We start from the raw sequence: 20,081 nt of genomic DNA, 5'->3' as shown, positions 1-20,081 counted from the left end.
GAGCACTGATATTTAAGGAGTTAGCAATTAGAGATTAACTAGAATTCTGATGCTACTCTTCCATGGTGGAAGAGTTCTAATTGATCTCATCCTCTAACTCTATCCTTTTCATAAGTCGTGTTCTCTTTGTGTAAGGAGTCTTTCTCCTTATCCAATATGCAACCTTTTTGATCATGATCAGGAGATATCACTTCTTGTAAGTTAGGTTTATCTTCTTCACGTGCATCTTACATGTTTGAGTTGACCATAATTGTGCCTCACAAGGATGGACCTGGTCCATATCTGAGTTACTTTGTTACTCTTCAAAACTTCACATGTACTTGGGCCAACACTCGTGCCCATATTTCTATCACAACCGCACGGACAACTCACGTGCAAATAATAAAATTATCATATTTTCCCCGGCATCTCGTGCCCATATTTAATTCATAACCGCACGGACAACTCACGTGCTAATATTAAGTCATTATTTTTCTCCGGCACCTCGTGCCCATATTTCATATCACATCTGCACGGACAGTTCATGTGCCAATAATATAAACCGCCCAGCAATAGCCACAGGCTCACAATTTCAACATGAAACAAACTTTATCAAATTTACTGAATTAACAAAACGAGATGCACAATATGTAAAAGAATCAACAACATCACATAAAAATCACCAATACAATATCCCCACATCATCACATAATGATTACCAACACAATAACCCACATCATTACATATCGTCCCTGACTCCTATAGCCATCCTTATCACTCCTATAATAGCCTCCCTTATCCCTCCGCCCTAACAATATCAATAGCCACCCTTATTGCTCCTATAATAGCCTCCCTTATTGCCCCACCTAAACAATATCCCAACAAACATACCAACAGTGAAATGCCACTCTTATGCCCACATAATGTCAACAATGGAATGCCACCCTTATACGCAGCATAATAGTAACCCAAATCACACAATAATTCACACAGAGTATTATCACAACAGCACAGCATCATCAACTCGTATGCCCGTAGGCACAACCTTTCCAAAGGTACAACAAAGATAATTAATTTCACAACAGATAGCCCACGGCTCAACACAATATATAAAATCTCAAAAATAACAACAAGGATGTAAAAGTAACTCAGCATAGGACAACGACTTCTTTAATCCAAACTTTTGATAAATATATTAATGCCTCAATTTATACTTATTTAATTAATTATTTTCAGATGGAAATAATTAGATTATTTCCAATAAATATCAACCCAACCAACCACGGAATTGCGCATAAAAAATAAAGTGGCAATCATACCAAATTATCATAAAGCCCGGCAAACAAGGAATGATGCATGACAAATAAAGGATTTACTAAGTTCCAATAATTTACCAATTTTATACATAGGGGTGTCTACCAATTTTAACCGATATAATTTGCATATATAAACCAAGTACCTACTCGTCACCTCACGTACATGGTTTTCAATCATAGAATTTCCAAATAAGAATCAATGCCTAAGGGGAAATTCCCCCACACAAGGTTAGGCAAGATACTTACCTTTTTTGAAGTTAGGCCAATATTCCAAAATAGCCTTCTCGATTGAATTGACCTCAGGACAGCTCAAATCTATCCAAATTAATTGTATAACTTCATTAAAATTCATCAGAAATAATTCCGAATAATAAAATGTCGACTTAAAATTTCACATTAAAAAGTCAAGCAAAAGTCAACGTGGGGCCCGCCTCTTGGAACCCGACGGGTTCACGAAATTCAAACATCCGTTCCGATACGAGTTCAACCATACAAAAATTATCGAATTCCAACATCGAATTGGCTTTCAAATCTAAAATTTTTGTTTTTGGAAGATCTTACCAAAATCCCAATTTCTTACACCTAAATCCAAAATAATTGATGAATATGGACAAGGATTTATGAAATATAATCAATTTCGGATATAGAACACTTACCCAAGTCGAAGTCGTGAAAAATCCCTTTGGAATCGCCCAAATCCGAGACTTCAAAATCAAAAATGAGTAAAAATGGTTAACTCTCGTTGTTAAGAATCTGTCCAGGCAAGTTGCACTTGTCATTTATTTGAGACTCATAAATCGCATTTGACACATGTGATTTAGCCTCTGTCCCAGGAAAAAAAACAGCATTACCAGCATTCGGTAAATCAATCATAACATTCTGTACAAATGTTCAAATGATGAATGGTTTAACTTGCTGAAAACTATAATCAAAGAGCTACAACTTTCATGTTTTGATAATTTTTCGATTCCTTATAGATTTTAAGATATAAGCTTCCAAAGTCAGCCCCGTGAAACAAAAATTTCTAGCGATTTCAAAACTCTTTCCAGACAGCCTGTAGTGTATTAACCATAACTTTTGTACACAATTTCAAATGACAAACGGTTTGAATTTCTGAAAATTAAACACAAAGGGCTACAACTTTTGTTTTTGGATCATCTCCAAATTCTCTATAGATGGCGAGATATAAACTCTCAAAGTCAGCTCTGCGCAGTCCAAAAACTGCTTCTGCCTAGCGAAATTCTAGCATCTTCAACACGGCGCCAAACGATCTGAACCCCATTCGAAGCTCATCCGAGCCACTCGGGACCTTGTCCATATATACAACTAAGTCTTGTAACATAACACAGACCTGCTCGAGCCCTCAAATCACATCAAACAACATCCAAACTACGAATCACACCTCGAATTGAATTATGAATTTATGAACTTCCAAATTCAATAATTTGCGTCGAAACATATCAAATCAATCCGGAATGACTTCAAATTTTTCACACAAGTCATAAATGACATATCGTTCCAATTTCCAGAATCGGATTCAATCCCGATATCAAAAAGTCAACTCCCCGTCAAACTTTCCAAAATCTTATATTTTCCAACTTTCGCCAAAAATGCGTCGAATTGTCCTACAGACTTCCAAATCCAAATCCTACCATACGCCCAAGTCCAAAATGACCATGCGAAGCAATTAGAATCATCAAAAATCCATTGCGGAATCGTGTGCTCAAAAGTCAAACTCCGGTCAACTCTTTCATTTAAACTTCAAAAATGGGAGTTGTTCTTTCAATAAAATTCTGAATCTTCTGAAAACCAAACTCGAGCGTACACACAAGTCATAATACATATTACAAAGTTGATCGGGACCTTAAGTTGGTGAACGGGGCGTAAATTCTTAAAACGATAAGTCGGGTCGTTACATATCAACATCTATGAATTTCAAGGCAAGCAATACACGCATGTAAAAATCATGCCGAGGTCGAACGGCCCGATCCAACAAATATTTAAATTGTGTACTGCCGGAGGGTCGAATGGCACGAACCATAGTTTCATCTATTCAATCTACCGAGGCATTCGGCTCATTTCACAATAGATAAACACATTCAAACAATCAAATCAAGAACTCATCAAGGAGCAATTACTCAGGACAAGGCAAGTTTCTCTTTTAAAAGTCAAGAAATAATGTCTAGCTTTTTAGAAATTTATTTCTATGTTCAATATGTTTTAAGCATCTTTAAATTGACAGCAAGGTTGCAAATATTACAAGTAAATCATTCTTTTGGGCCCTAGACTACCCGGACTTAAGCATAATAGTAGCTACGCACGGACTCCCGTTACATCGTGCGTATGTAGCCCCCACAAATAGGAGCACATATCCAATTAATTAACCTATTGGGACAATTCCCTCTTACAAGGTTAGAAAGGAGACTCGTCTCGCTCCGAAGTTCCATAACCGGCATTCCACGCCCTTTCGAAGACTCAAATCGATGCATAACGCTCCAAAACTAGTCAATAATTACGCAAACCCATTAATATATGCTCAATTACTCATGATAATCAAATTTATAACAATTCCTAACCTCGATCGAAAAGTTAACATAATCTCCCTCGGGCCCACGTGCCCGGTTTCCAAAGAAGATAAAGTTTACCCATAACCTCAGGAACTCAAGTATATAATTACTCTCAATTTCATGACCAAAATCGTGGTCAAAATCCAAAAATACCAATTTTCTAGGTTTTTCCTCAAACCCCAAATTTCTACAAATTTTCATACTTTAAATCGTATCTAAATCATGTATTTAACATGTAATGAGTGGGAACAACTTACCTTGTGATACTTGAAGAATTTCTCCCCTTGAAGCTCTCCAAAATCGCCCACACCAAATGAAAAATGGGAGAAAAATGGCCAATTCCCGATTTTAAAAGAACCCTTCAGCCCAGACGACTTTCACACCTGCAGTCCTTTAGCCGCTTCTGCGGCTCCGCTTCTGTGGCGCCTTCTTCGCACCTGTTCCCTTTTCCACTTCTGCGCCCTTCACCTTCGCATTTGCGCTCCCATAGGTGCGCCCAAAAGACCGCTCATGCGGCTCCCATGCTCCAGTCTTTTTTCCGCTTCTGCGGCTTCATTCTCGCTTATGCGGGCTCGCACCTGCGGTGACCACTCCGCAAGTGCGATTACACCAGCAGTCCTCCAACTTAAGCAGCTCCTCAACTCCAAACCTTGATCCGTTAACCACCCGAAATCCACCCGAGGCCCCCGAGACCTCGTCCAATCATACCAACCAATCCCAAAACTTAATGCGGACCTGCTCGAGGCCTCAAACAACATTAAACAACGCTTAAACCATGAATCGCCCTCCAATCCAAGCTTAATGAACTTTATAACTTCAAACTTCAACATCAGCTACCGAAACCTATCAAATCAAGTACGATTGACCTCAAATTTAGAACACAAGTTATATTCAACATTACGAACCTACTCCAACTTCCGAAATCGGAATCCGACCTCGATATGAAAAAGTCCACTTCCGATCAAACTTCTCAAAAACCTTCAAATTTTTAACTTTAGACAAATGACTCCAAAATGACTTACGGACCTCCGAATCCACTTCCGGACGCTCCCCCAATACCAGAATCACCATACGGAGCTATTCCCAAACTCAAAATCCCTAACGGACATGGATAACACTAAAATGTACTTCAGCCCAAACTTATGAAATTCTTCTAAACATGTTAACTTCCACATTAGGCGTCGAAACGCTCCCGGGTCATCCAAAACCCGATCTGGGCATGCGCCCAAGTCCAAAATCATCATACAAACCTGCTGGAACCTCCAAATCCTGATTCTGAGGTCGTTTACACAAAATCCAATCTTAGTCAATTCTTCCAAATAAAATCTTCCGAAATACAAATTCTCTTTCCAAATCAACTTCGAACTTCCCGGAATTCAATTCTGTCCATGCGTACAAGTCATAATACATGATGTGACGCTGCTCATAGCCTCAAACTGCCGAAGGACATGCTAGAGCTCAAAACGACCAGTCGGGTCATTACATTCTCTCCCACTTAAACATACGTTCATCCTCGAACGTGCTGAGAACTTCACTGGAGCTGTCCGAAATAATTGCTTAACACCTTGAGCACCTACCCGTGCTACCACAGCTCAGTTGAGCACGTTAGCTTGATTAGATCTGAAGATATCCTCTTTTATTCAAGCAATTAAGCTTAGAACCCAAATTTTAACACCCGAAACTCTCTGCTAGGGCTGCTGCCAACATACAAACATCGTATCAATCAGCACACGCGGCACCAATATATGATCGCATACGTTTGCTGAATCCACACTATGCGCTGCATAATTCACATAACCATAATAGCATTCTCTGATAACAAAAGATGAAATTCCACGAATCTGATGCTCCTATTGCACCTCATGATATATATAAGTCTTGTTCTAACCCTTGCAATACCGTCACGATGGAAAAGACGTGCAGAAATTCATAACCAACTACCGAGTCAACAAATCATTGAGGCTATACACCTGACAAGAATCATTACCTCATTCTGAACCAAATAATGGTATTTGCTCTTTGCTATACTTCATATAATCTGATTGCACTAATCCTAGATCCCACAATCTCGCCTGACCCAATACAAACAGTTCAGGCGATAAGCTACCCCAGATATGACAAGAAGTCTCATATGATGCCACGACGTGCCAATAGGCCACAAACTTGAACGTGATACATAAGGGAAGCGAACTCTGGAAGGGACTACTCAACTCACGCAGCCAAAATGAACTTTCCTCGGAAATGGGAAACAAAACACACAAAAATTAGAATATAGAAAACTGTACTCATCATCATACTGTTGCGGCGTGCAACCCAATCCAAACAACATAGGACTCACATAAGGAGATACACACCGATCTAAATTGCTCATTATTACTAAATACCGAATATCGGTTGCAAGCACACTAAGTGCATAATACCATCCCTGGGGAGACAGATAGCGCCATAAGCTACAAAACCCAAGAACAACTGAGGTGCGATATATAACCTGAGTCACAAGAGCCACCCTGCTCACATAACAACATCGCTACGCGGAACCTCAACACATAAGAAATTTATCAAACTGTTTCACAACTCACACGGTACCATATAGTATTACATAAAATAGCTGATGACGAAATAACATCCAATGTTCGAATACTCCTTCATAAGGGGTGATATGCTGAAAGGAACACATCTGGCCTGATATAGAGCCCATATTCATATTTAAATCCACCCATCGACCTCGAGCCGATTATGATTGCACCGAACTACGCTAATAACCTTTCATGGTACCATAATACCTCCTTTTTCTCATAACACACAAGAACAACCATCATAACTGGAGCAAACCTCCACAGTCCTTAACCCAATAAATCGAGTGCCCTCCAGGCATAAATTCACAAAATAGTGGTACTACTACAAATTTCACACTTGGTTTAAATCTTCAATCAATCAAGTGACTACATGTCACACTTATACAATCTTCTCGTGAGATACGCTCCCACGACCTTCCGCATTAGGTAACAAGTATGCATACCACCGGTCACACTAACGCTGTAAAGCGGATCAAGAATCCATAACCAGGATGCAAAGCTTCTTTCAAAAAACACCGATCTCAGGTGACGCTAAAGACAATACCAGCTTACTCTAAACATTCAAATCCCTTTTTCTGCTCATCCGAGCTCGTGACATCCTTGCCAATACTGAACCACAACCTTGATTCTCACTTTCAAATTTCATACCGCTCATTGCACCTAACATGCCAACATGCGATGGCACAAGAATTTCATCACAACTCCTGAACCAGTAATAGGGTAAACACTTTATCGTATAGAAACATTTTACTCGTCTCAATCCAAGAGAACCATAGCAACAAGCGAGTGAATTCTCATAACTGTAGAACATTCAAATCCTCAAGTAGTGGTCTAAACCACCATATCCCTTCCGGGACCCGCCTACACATAACAGGCCATAATACTTGAATAATTCCAAATTACATCAATTACGGCGACCGTCAAACCTCGCACGTACCGTCACAAACCACACGCATAACTATTCACGCTAAAGAACGGATCACTGCCACCTTTGTGCTAATTCAACCATGGCTAACCAATCTAACTTCTTCTAGCTTATCCTTAACTTGCCTTAGAGATAATAATAGCTCCATTCCTCACATCACCAACCTGAATCCGCACACACCTTGAGTGACCCCATTTCCATGAGACCACATTGTCTCCAAACCCATGAACCATTTCATACCCTCCTTGCACACACATTCGCATCCTCAACCGATACACTCATTCTGGTAATTCCTCTACGAATCCGAAGTCATTTTCTCTCATTCCTCCAAATTCTACACTGCAAGTCAAAAGTATCATAGAACATCCAGAGTCTCTCATCATAATTCGCCACAAAAGCTCGATTCTTACCCATACCGCGGTCTTGAAATCTTTAGGCACCGCATTTTACCCCTTTGAATTCACTAGGACTGTTGTTGAGAGTCACCCACTCTGGCTTGGTCCCGCATGTGATCAACTCCAAGGCTCCGCTGGCACATGAACACCCATCTTAATGAAGCGCCCGACTGAATCACTTCCCTCGTAGATCACCTCTGTATGAAGCATAAATCCTGAATCTTCCCAAGGCCTGAACATGAGTCAATAAGGCCAACTATAGCACACCTTTATCAATCCTTTGCTCAAATTACCACCTACGTTCTTTTCTCTTAGCTGAAATAACTTACCAATACGTTGATAACCCGAAATTTCACCAGTAGACAACCATGCAGCCCAAATCGGAGGCGGTGGGACTCTCCCACTTAGCTTGGAGACACCCTTACACAACTCTGGAATCCATCAAGATTCTTTCTTCATCATTGACATGATCTTGCACCACCAACTCGCCAAATTCTTCAAGATCCGTCTGTTTGACCTTTCATGAACACTCTGAATCACTAACCACATTCACCTATCCGACCTCTTACCCTATAGCCGGTAGAATATTCGCCTACGCTTCATCAACACCACGCGACCGCTAAGTTGCTCACAGGAGATAACCCACCCGTGGAAATTACATGCCGACATCTCCCAATGACGCTGCACTGCACAATTACTACAAAATCCGTAACCCAACCTGAGCCCACGCTCGTTCGCTAGCTGTACAGGTCCATTCACCCTCATGGACATCAACTAAATGTGCGACAATACCTTTCAATCCAAAGCCATGTTGTATCCCTCTTCACATCAAGCAACCCCTTTATGTTGCATCAAATCTCCCGCTGTATAGTAGCCAATATATCAAATTCAGTCCATAGACCCAGTCACTGTCCACCCTGAATCTCAATTCACTCTAGACTTTTTCTCTGGGTGTGTAGTCATACTACCAAAGGACCCATACTCGACTTCTACTTCTCACACTTGGCCTTCTGGAAGTTTAATCACCACAACACACTTCCCACGTGTCCTTCCTCATTCTTCGCTGCCCAATTGTTACCTTAAATAAAAATCTAACTCTGTAGCACCTGAACCAATAGATCGCCGCTAACTTTAAAACCTTTCGAAGATCATCTTTCTCAAGCCATCAACATTAGAAATAACGATTTGATCCTGAACCACCGCACTCCGCGATCTCTGACAGTCGTTTCCTGATACCATTTAACAATTCCCTACCTAAAGGCGAATTAAAGAATATCATAACACCGGCAGACTTAACATATTCAATCGAGGACGACGACACCACGTAGCAGATAAAAAAATTCCACCACACTTGAAAACACCAAGTCTCGTTACTCTATCAACCCAAACCTGAACATTTATAGTCTGATTGCCTTTCCCCCACCGGAAATAAGATACTGGATCTCTGAATCATACACTTGGTAAACCTCATCTCAACTCATTCACTGCCCCGACACATAGGCAAGCATTCCACCCTCTCATCAATACTGCGCGGTAACCGTTCATAAGCATCATAGCAACCTGTGCATAGCCTAAAAGCTCTCAGAAGTACAGCTACTGAGCTGAAACGATAGAACATTCTTCCGCAAGGCGACGACAATAGCCCAAACAACTACGCAGGGAGAAACATCTCGCACCACATCTGTAGTACCATTACAATTTCTCAACTCTCGGTCGATAACAAGCGATTTACGTCGTATAAGATTGAGTAGAAAAGAAACAAAGGCATAAGCCCCAAAGGAATCAAACGGAACGATGAGGAATCAAGAAGGGAAGTGCTCCTAACAGTCCTGTAGCCTCTCGAAGATAAGTACACACGTCTCTGTATCGATCCGCGAGACTCTACTAGACTTGCTCATGACTCGTGAGACCTAATGGAACCTAGTGCTCTGATACCATGTTGTCACGACCCAAAATCTATCAAAGGCTGTGATGGCGCCAGACACCTCGGTCAGGCAAGCCAACATTGAATAATTAATTAAACTCTCATTTTAATATTTTAGGAACCAAAATTTCCTTTAAATTAACTAGTAGAAAGGTAATCATCACTGAATAAATAAAAGTGTTTATAACTTTTAATATTTAATATCCCATAATCATCCCAGAACCCGGTGTCATAAGTGAATGAGCAATCACTAGGAAGTCAGATTAAGTACAATAACTGTCCGGAATAGAGATTTGGACAGAAAGTAAATACAATACACTGAAAGAGACTATGCTGGATGCGGGTCACCTTGAGAGATGCAGCTCACCTAAGTCTCCGTATTATCCATGCTGCTACGCCCATTAGGCCGATAGAGATACATGTGCCTGTACAACAAAAATGCACAGCAAGTGTAGCATGAGTACAAATACAACGTGTATTCAGTAAGTATCCCGTCTAATCCCGAAGAGGCAGAGACGAGAGGTCGACTTCGACACTTACTAGTGGTCCAATAATAATATATCAATAATATAATAAATCAAAGATTTTCGTAAAAATGGTTGTAACTCAAATAGCATTAGGCAAGTAAACAATTCTTTTGTTATAGGAAGTTTCCAAATTCATTTTCATCATTTATACATTTATAGCAGGCCAGGGAGAAACAAATATCAACATCTATGTATTTCAAGGCAAGCAGTACAAGCATGTGCAAATCATGTCGAGGCTGTACGGCCCGATCCAACAAATATTTAAATTGTGCACTACCAGAGGGTCGAATGGCGCGAACCATAGATGCATCTATTCAATCTACCGAGGCGTTCGGCCCGTTCCACAATAGATAAACACATTCAAACAGTCAAATCAAGAACTCATCAAGGAGCAATTATTCAGGACAAGGCTTCTCTTTTAAAAGTCAAGAAATAATGTCTAGCTTTTTAGAAATTTATTTCTACGTTCAATATGTTTAAAGCATTTTTAAATTGACAACAAAGGTTGCAATTATTACAAGTAAAAGCAAGCTTTTGGGCCCTAGACTACTCGGACTTAAGTATAATAGTAGCTACGCACAGACTCTAGTCATGTCCTGCGTACGTAGCCCCCACAAATAGGAGCACATATCGAATTAATTCACCTATGGGGTCAATTCCCTCTTACAAGGTTAGAAAGGAGACTGACCTCGCTCTGTAGTTCCATAACCGGCATTTCACGCCCTTTCGAAGACTCAAATCGATAAATAACGCTCCAAAACTAGTCAATAATTATGCAAACCCATTAATATATGCTAAATTACTCATGATAATCCAATTTATAACAATTCCTAACCCCGATCGAAAAGTTGACAAAATTGCCCTCGGGCCCACGTGCCCTGCTTTCGAAATTTTTTGAAGATAAAGTTTACCCATAACCTCATGAACTCAAATATATAATTTACTCTCAATTTCATGACCAAATTCGTGGTCAAAATCCAAAAATATTTTCTAGGTTTTTCCTCAAACCCCAAATTTCTACAAATTTACTTTAATCCGTATCTAAATAATGTATTTAACTTGAAATGAGCGGGAACAACTTACCTTGTGATACTTGAAGAATTTATCCCCTTGAAGCTCTCCAAAATCGCCTACACCAAATGAAAAATGGGAGAAAAATGGCCAATTCCCGATTTTAAAAGAACCCTTCTGCCCAGACGACTTTCGCATATGCGGTCCTTTAGCCGCTTCTGCGGCTCCGCTTCTGCGGCGCCTTCTTCGCACCTGCGCCCTTCTCCGCTTATGCACCCTTCACCTTCGCATCTACACTCCCGCAGGTGCACCCAAAAGACCGCTCCTGCAGCTCCCCTGCTCTAGTCCTTTTTCCGCTTCTGCGGCTTCCTTTTCACTTTTGCGGGCTCGCACCTGCTGTGCCCACTCCACAGGTGCGATAACACCAGCATTCCTCCAACATCAGCAGCTCCTCAACTCCAAACCGTGATCAGTTAACCACCCGAAATCCACCGCAAGCCCCCGAGACCCTGTCCAATCATACCAACAAATTCCAGCACTTAATGCGGACCTGCTCGAGGCCTCAAACCACATCAAACAACGCTTAACCCATGAATCGCCCTCAAATCCAAGCTAAATGAACTTTAGAACTTCAAATTTCATCATTCGACGCCGAAACCTATCAAATCACGTCTGATTGACCTCATATTTGGCGCACAAGTCATATTCAACATTACGGACCTACTCCACCTTCCGGAATCGGAATCCGACCTCGATATCAAAAAGTCCACTTCTGGTCAAACTTCTCAAAAACCTTCAAATTTCTAACTTTAGCCAAATGACTCCAAAATGACTTACGGGCCTCCGGATCCACTTCAGGATGCGCCCCCGATACCAGAATCACCATACGGAGCTATTCCCAGACTCGAAATCCTTAACGGACTTGGATAACACTAAAATGTACTTCAGCCCAAACTTATGAAATTCTTCTAAACATGTTAACTTCCACATTAGGCGTCGAAATGCTCCCGGGCAATCCAAAACCCGATCTGGGCATACGCCCAACTCCAAATTCATCATACGAACCTGCTGGAACCTTCAAATCCCGATTCTGAGGTCGTTTACACAAAAATCCAATCTTAGTCAATTCTTCCAACTTAAAGCTTCCGAAATGCGAATTCTCTTTCCAAATCAACTCCGAACTTCCCGGAATTCAATTACGACCATGCGTACAAGTCATAATACCTTATGTGATGTTGCTCATGGCCTCTAACTGTCGAACGACGTGCTAGAGCTCAAAACGACCGTTCAGGTCGTTACAACTCAACTATATTATAATAATCATCCAGTATAACATATTGGAAGACAAACATTCACATAACAGACTTCCAGTATAATATACTGGACAAAATTTATTAAACTCAATGAACAAAAAATATAATCAAAAACCACACAGTATAAAATACTGGGAAACAAGCCTTCAGAAGTTAGATTTCCCGTATAATATACTACACCAAATTTAAATATGAAGTCCAACACATTGTTCAGAATTTCAAGTTTTAACAAGAACCGGAGAAATCTATAATGCAGTTGAAGCAAAAAAAAAATACTTGAGAATTAACCCTATATACAAAGACTAGAAAAATGTTTGAACAACTTATCAAAATAAATTACACAACGATTACAACATTACAACATAAAACTAATAATAGAGTGAAAAAATTATCAAAAATAAGACGAACTAATGAACGGAGAAAAAATCGTAGAAGTTAAAGTACCACAAATATTTAAACGCTAACAGTACGGAACTCAAACTTAAACCTAACAAAACAACAATAACAACGAAAATTCAAACACATTATTGTAGAAACAACACTCACCCAGATAATTTTGAAAAAATTGGACCTAACCCAGACAAGATTCGAAGAAAATTGCTCTCACGAAAGCGAAATCCGTACACTGCTGTAAAAAGAAAGAGAAGGGCGATAAAATATGAAAAGTAACTAAACAGGATGTTAAAAAGTTCAAGGGCAATTATGTCATTTACTAATATATTTTAAGTTAAAATGGCTAAAAATCGATTATATTAGCGATGGTGGCTACTTTTGGATAGCCAACCGTAAAAATGGACTACACCATGCCATTTTAACCTATCTTACAGCTACGGAGAACACAAACGAGTACACGGGCCAAATTGCACTTTACTGCTATTTTTTCTCCATAAGTTTCTCGTTGGAAAAATTTAAGTAAATTATGTAATTATGATATCTGAAACTATAAATGATGTCATTATGAAAAAGAACGGAAAATAAAAGCCTATGATTTGAATAGTCTTCGTATATTTATGACAAGTTATGAAAGCGTTAGAGTTTAGGTTTATATCATTCTAAATAATATCTTAGTGGAAGAAGTTAATTGGCGTGCATTTCTTGTTGTGCTAGAGATTCTTTCCCTCAAGTTTTCGTCCTGTTCACTTTTTTGTATAACGCCAAGTCTCCCCTTATTCGTCTTTGCCTACAAAGTTAGGGTATGGACCGCATTTTCTTTAGTTTCTGACTTTTGTGTGATTTGGTTAAACAGCATTATATAGAGGAGAAGTGCACAAATGGCCGGTTTTAGGATCCTATTTAAAAAAATAGCTGAAATTTATGAATTTTTTAAAGTTTAACTGTCTCAAAATCAACTCAAACATCGTGAGTCTGGCGTTTTTAAATTTAGACCTTCGAGTTTGAAGGTGGGCTCCATCAATGCTAACTTCATTTCTCAGGCATATATCTGAATTTGAACTTTTGCTTTTCAAAGTTCGGGGCTTTAAGATATGAAGTTAGGTTTTGGCAGAGCCTAATTTTAGATCTAAAGCTATGAAGAAGAAGACGACGCAGGTTCAGTTTGGAGTTTGCCAAAACTGGTTAAACTTTAAAAAAAATTTAAAAATGTACATGTTTTAAATAGTGTATGACCAAGTCGAAAGAAGACATGTCAGCTCCTGTCCAGGTTTTTGGCAAATACTGCACGAGCCGCCTTATTTGGTCGCCCCCATTTACTTATACCCACTGTTTAAAAAAATTCTAACTTATACCCTCTTTTTAAACAACTTGAGGCCTCTTGCTTCTCCTGTTTCTCCTCCTTCGTTTTTTTTTCGGGTAACAATGATTTTATATGGTGGTTGAATATATTTTAGTATAGTTTATGATGTTTTACAATGGTGAGTTGTTATGATGCTTTATTTTTTACTATTGGTTAGGGTTTCTTCTTATTTTTCTTAATTGCAAAATGGATGCATTAGATTTATTATTGTTTTGACAAATTGATGATTGGGGTTTGTTCCTGATGATATTTGTAGGATATGTTTCAACATTGAGCCCGTTGGGAGTAGATTTGGGTATTAAATCGTATATTGAATTGTTATAATTCAAAGCACAAATTTCTGTTTCTGGGCAATTTTCACTTCAGACTTATTGGCCTTAAGTGAATGAAAACGTTTGTTGCACTTCAGACTTTTTGGCCTTAAGTGCATCTGAAGTGCAATTTTTCATTTCAATCTTATTGGCCTTAAGTGTAGCAAACGTTTGTGGTACTTCAGACCTTTCGGCCTTAAGTGCATCTGAAGTACAATTTTTCACTTCAGACTTATTGGCCTTAAGGGTAGCAAAACGTTCGTTGAACTTTAGACCTTTTGGCCGTTACTGCATCTGAAGTGCAATTTTTCACTTCAAACTTATTGCCCTTAAGTGCATCTGAAGTGTAATTTTTCACTTCAGACTTATTAGCCTTAAGTACATGAAACCATTGGTTGCACTTAAGACCTATTTGGCCTTAAGTGCATTTGAAGTGCAATTTTTTCACTTCAGACATTTTTTTTTAATTCTGAACCGATAAGTCTGAAGTTGATCGTAAAGTGGGTACGCTTGCAAACTTTTTTACAAAGCGGTTATAGGTTCAATTGTGACCCCGAAACCGGGTATAGGTGCAAAAGCCCCATGTTTTTCATGAAAAGATCACTTATTTTATAACGAATAAGTATAGGCAAATAATAAACTTTAAATTAGGGGTGTTCATAAAAACCCGAAAAACCAACCCAAACCGAAAACCAAACCGATCAAAAAAACCGATACTTCTTGGTTTGGTTTTGGTTTTGAATTTTAAAAACGATTAAATTTGGTATGGTTTTGGTTTTAATCAGAAAAAACCGAAAAAAACCGAAACAAACCGACTATAGGAATAGCTACTTCAAATTTATTATTAGACCTATATATATGTATATTTCTATACAAAGTTTCAAAAATTTAATGGTAAATTTTAGTAGTTTGCACTTTTAGTATAGTTCTTTACCTTTACATTCTAGTTTGATTAGTAGTTTTCTTTTGTTAAGTGTAAGAATCCATTTCGTATTAAAAATGATATATTTTTAATTGATTCCTTAAATTATTCATCACTATTTGATTCAATTATCATCAATATATCTTGGTAAATAATAGATTTTTCAAAGGGCAATTAATTTGATAGTGTTACGTTGAAAATGTAGTCGCCAGAATATGTGTTTGGTAGTGAATGTTTATATTTAATAAAAAAACAATAAATAACCGAAAAAATCGAAAAACCGACGAAACCCGACATAAACTGAATCGAAAAAAAACCGACTTATTTGGTTTGGTTTGGTTCTAATATTTGAAAAACCAACTTACTTGGTTTGGTTTCTTTTTAGGAAAAAATCGATACAAACCGAACCATGAACACCCCTACATTAAATAAGTGATCTCCTAACACAGGTGATAGTGTATGATTTTATCCGTATCTCTCAATTTATGAAAAATACAGCTTGAGCAATGCTGGCATGGCTAGTAAGTGAACGACACAAAAATATTTAGGCATCGATTACGTTAGATGTTCAGAAGATTAAAACCCTCGTCTTCCCTATTTTCACCCATCAAAACCAGAAGCACAGACAAAGCGAGAATGGATAGGGCACCGACGCAGCAAAAGAAGAAAAATCAACTTTTGGCACAATTTGGGAAGAGAAGGAGAAGAAAAGAGATGCCTGGTCATGATTGTCAAAAAAAGTATGAAATGGTGGCTCGAGTGCTGCGTTAGATGTTCGTGACTGCGGCGGTTTGCAGCAGCGCAAGAAAAATTTGATAGAAAAAATAGGACACATTTACTTCAAAAAGATATTATAGGACCATACATTTTGCAAAGGTAACCGATTTTCTCAACGAAATTACAATGTAACCCAAATGGAAAAGAGGAGGACAGATTGCAAAAGAGTTTTTTTAGCAAAAATTGTTGGGTTTTGGATGTATTTAATTAATATATATTAAATACTTAAAAGAGGGTGAATGGAAAATGGAGGGAAATGAAATTTTTGAGTGAAATTTTAAGTTCCCCCTTGGCAAATGGGCATTGTCCCATATTGGAAGAGGAAGAGGTTTTTTATGGGTATATAAGCAATTGCTCTTCTTCTAGCTCTTAAAGAGTTGAGAAGAAGGCAAGCCTCGCGCCGTCGTCGTCGCTCGGCTCGGCTTCGGCTACGGCTACGGCTTCGGACTCTTCAATTTTCCCAATTTATTTTCCCTCTTTATTATTGAGTAAATGGCCATTTATGTAATGGTATTTATGTTGTGGGCGTTTTGCATAAACAACAATTCTGAAGAGTTGCACCTCTTCAGATTTCAGCCCAACTTTGGCTATAAATACAATACTATTCTGCTCAGAATTTGACTACGATTTTCTGAGTTTTCTCTCCTTCTTCTGCATACTTTTAGCATCAAACAAAGTAAAAAGTAAGTGTGATTTGCTACCGAACTTTGTGTTCGCTGAAACACTGGGGTTTGAAGTACCACTACACCAGTGTGTAATTCGTTCTATCCTGGGAGGAAATAATCCATAACCTTAGCTACTAGGAGGGGATTAAATTCCTTAAGGAAACACTGTGAATTCAGTGGGCTCGAATTGATTTTATGTCATTTCTGTTTATATTCATTTATATTTCCAGAATTATTTTACAAATACAGTCTACTAACAAGCTTAAGGAATTTAATATATTTTCTGTATTTGTACTTACTATTTCTGGAAGAGTAAAACCTTTGTGGTTTTGTACTCTATTAAAATCTACGTGATTTTAACGTTTGTGTCATTCTTTTACATAAATGACTAATGAGAATGAGAACCAAGTTGTTCCAATGGTGACTGCCAATGCCTCAACAAGCCGAACGACACCGGCAACATTGGCACCGGCGGAGAAACCCGAAAAATTTTTCGGGATTGATTTCAAGCGCTGGCAGCAAAAGATGTTCTTCTATTTGACTACTCTAAGTCTCCAGAAGTTCATCAAGGAAGATGTTCCTGTGCTGTCCGATGAAACTCCAGAAACTGAACGCTTTCTCGTGATTGAGGCGTGGAAGCATTCAGATTTTTTGTGCAAGAATTATATTCTAAGCGGGCTGGAGGATGCTTTGTATAACGTCTACAGTGGCGTGGAAACGTCAAAGGAACTGTGGACTGCGCTTGAAAAGAAATACAAAACCGAAGATGCCGGGTTGAAAAAGTTTGTTGCTGCAAAGTTTTTGGACTACAAAATGGTAGATAGCAAGTCTGTTATTACCCAAGTCCAGGAATTGCAAGTGATTATTCACGATCTCCTTGCTGAAGGTATAACTCAAATTAATATTGATGTTGAAAGTAGTAATCTTAGTATTTTTACTAATAGAAATTTCATTGAAGGTCTTGTTATCAATGAAGCATTTCAAGTAGCAGCGATGATTGAGAAGTTGCCTCCTTTGTGGAAGGACTTCAAAAACTACTTGAAACACAAACGCAAGGAGATGTCCCTTGAAGATCTCATTGTTCGGTTGAGAATCGAAGAGGACAACAAAGCTGCTGAAAAGAGAGGCCGTGGAAACTCAACAATAATGGGAGCAAATATTGTTGAAGAGAATAAAAAGAGGAAGAAGGCTTCTGGACCGAAATACAACCCAAGCAAGAAGCGGTTCAGTGGAAACTGCTACAACTGTGGAAAAACTGGACACAAATCTACGGAGTGTCGTGCTCCAAAGAAAGACAAGAAGAAGGGTCAAGCAAACATGGTTGAAAAGCGTGATGATGTTGATGATTTATGTGCCATGCTTTCCGAATGCAACTTGGTGGGCAATCCTAAAGAGTGGTGGATTGATTCTGGAGCCACTCGCCATGTTTGTGCTGTTAGAGAAGCTTTTGCTTCTTATGCTCCTGTTGGACCCGATGAGACGATTTCTATGGGAAATGCTTCAAAGGCGAAGATTGAAGGATGTGGGAAGATATTTCTCAAAATGACTTCCGGCAAAGTGGTGACTTTGAACAACGTCCTTCATGTTCCCGAGATTAGGAAGAATTTAGTCTCTACTGGACTTCTTGTTAAGAATGGTTTTAAATGTGTTTTTGTTTCCGATAAGGTTGTAATAAGTAAGAATGAAATGTTTGTAGGAAAAGGTTACCTCACTGAGGGCCTTTTCAAGCTGAATGTAATGGTTGTTGAAAATAATAATAAAATTTCAGCTTCGTCTTACTTACTTGAGTCAAATGAATTATGGCATATACGTTTGGGTCATGTCAATTATAAAACCTTACGGAAAATGATTAATTTGGAAGTATTGCCCAAGTTTGAATGTGACAAATCAAAATGTCAAGTATGTGTGGAATCTAAGTATGTTAAACATCCTTATAAGTCGGTTGAAAGGAATTCAAATCCTTTAGACTTAATTCACACAGATATTTGTGACATGAAGTCAATACCATCTCGCGGTGGAAAAAAGTATTTCATAACTTTTATTGACGATAGTACTCGATATTGCTATGTTTACTTACTTAATAGTAAAGATGAAGCAATAGACGCATTCAAGCAATACAAAAATGAAGTTGAAACGCAACTTAATAAGAAAATCAAAATGATAAGAAGTGATAGGGGTGGTGAATATGAATCTCCTTTTGAACAAATATGTTTAGAATATGGAATTATTCATCAAACAACGGCCCCTTACACGCCCCAATCCAATGGGATTGCAGAAAGAAAGAATCGTTCATTAAAGGAGATGATGAACGCATTATTGATAAGTTCTGGTTTGCCACAGAACTTGTGGGGGGAAGCCATTCTTACGGCTAGCCGAATACTAAATCGAGTACCCCATAGCAAAACACAATCCATTCCATATGAAAAATGGAAAGGAAGGAAGCCCAACTTGAATTATTTTAAAGTGTGGGGGTGTTTGGCAAAAGTGCAAGTTCCTAAACCCAAAAGGGTAAAAATAGGACCGAAAACCGTTGATTGTGTTTTCATAGGATATGCGACTAATAGTAAAGCATATCGATTTCTGGTTCATAAATCAGAAAATCCCGACATTCATAATAATACGGTTATAGAATCAGATAATGCTGAGTTCTTTGAAAATATATATCCGTATAAAAAGGAATGTGAGTCGATTGGTGAAGGATCTAAACGACCTCGGGAAGAAACAAAAGAAAGTACACTTAACCAGGAGGATCCAAGACGTAGTAAACGTCAAAGAACGTCTACTTCATTTGGACCAGATTTTGTGACTTTCTTATTGGAAAATGAGCCTCAAACATTTAAAGAAGCTATGTCTTCTTCGGAATCATTGTTATGGAAAGAGGCGGTCAATAGTGAAATAGAATCCATACTGAACAACCATACATGGGAATTGGTTGATCTTCCTCCTGGAAATAAACCGTTGGGTTCTAAATGGATCTTTAAGAGGAAAATGAAAGATGATGGCACTATTGACAAGTATAAGGCAAGACTTGTGGTCAAAGGGTATAGACAACGAGAAGGTCTTGACTATTTTGATACATACTCTCCAGTTACAAGAATTACATCCATACGAACGTTAGTA

This window comes from Nicotiana attenuata, unplaced genomic scaffold (assembly GCF_001879085.1).
Source record: "Nicotiana attenuata strain UT unplaced genomic scaffold, NIATTr2, whole genome shotgun sequence".
Taxonomy (NCBI): Eukaryota; Viridiplantae; Streptophyta; class Magnoliopsida; order Solanales; family Solanaceae; genus Nicotiana; species Nicotiana attenuata.
The sequence above is the reverse complement of the archived record's forward strand: the minus strand, read 5'-3'. Positions refer to the sequence as shown.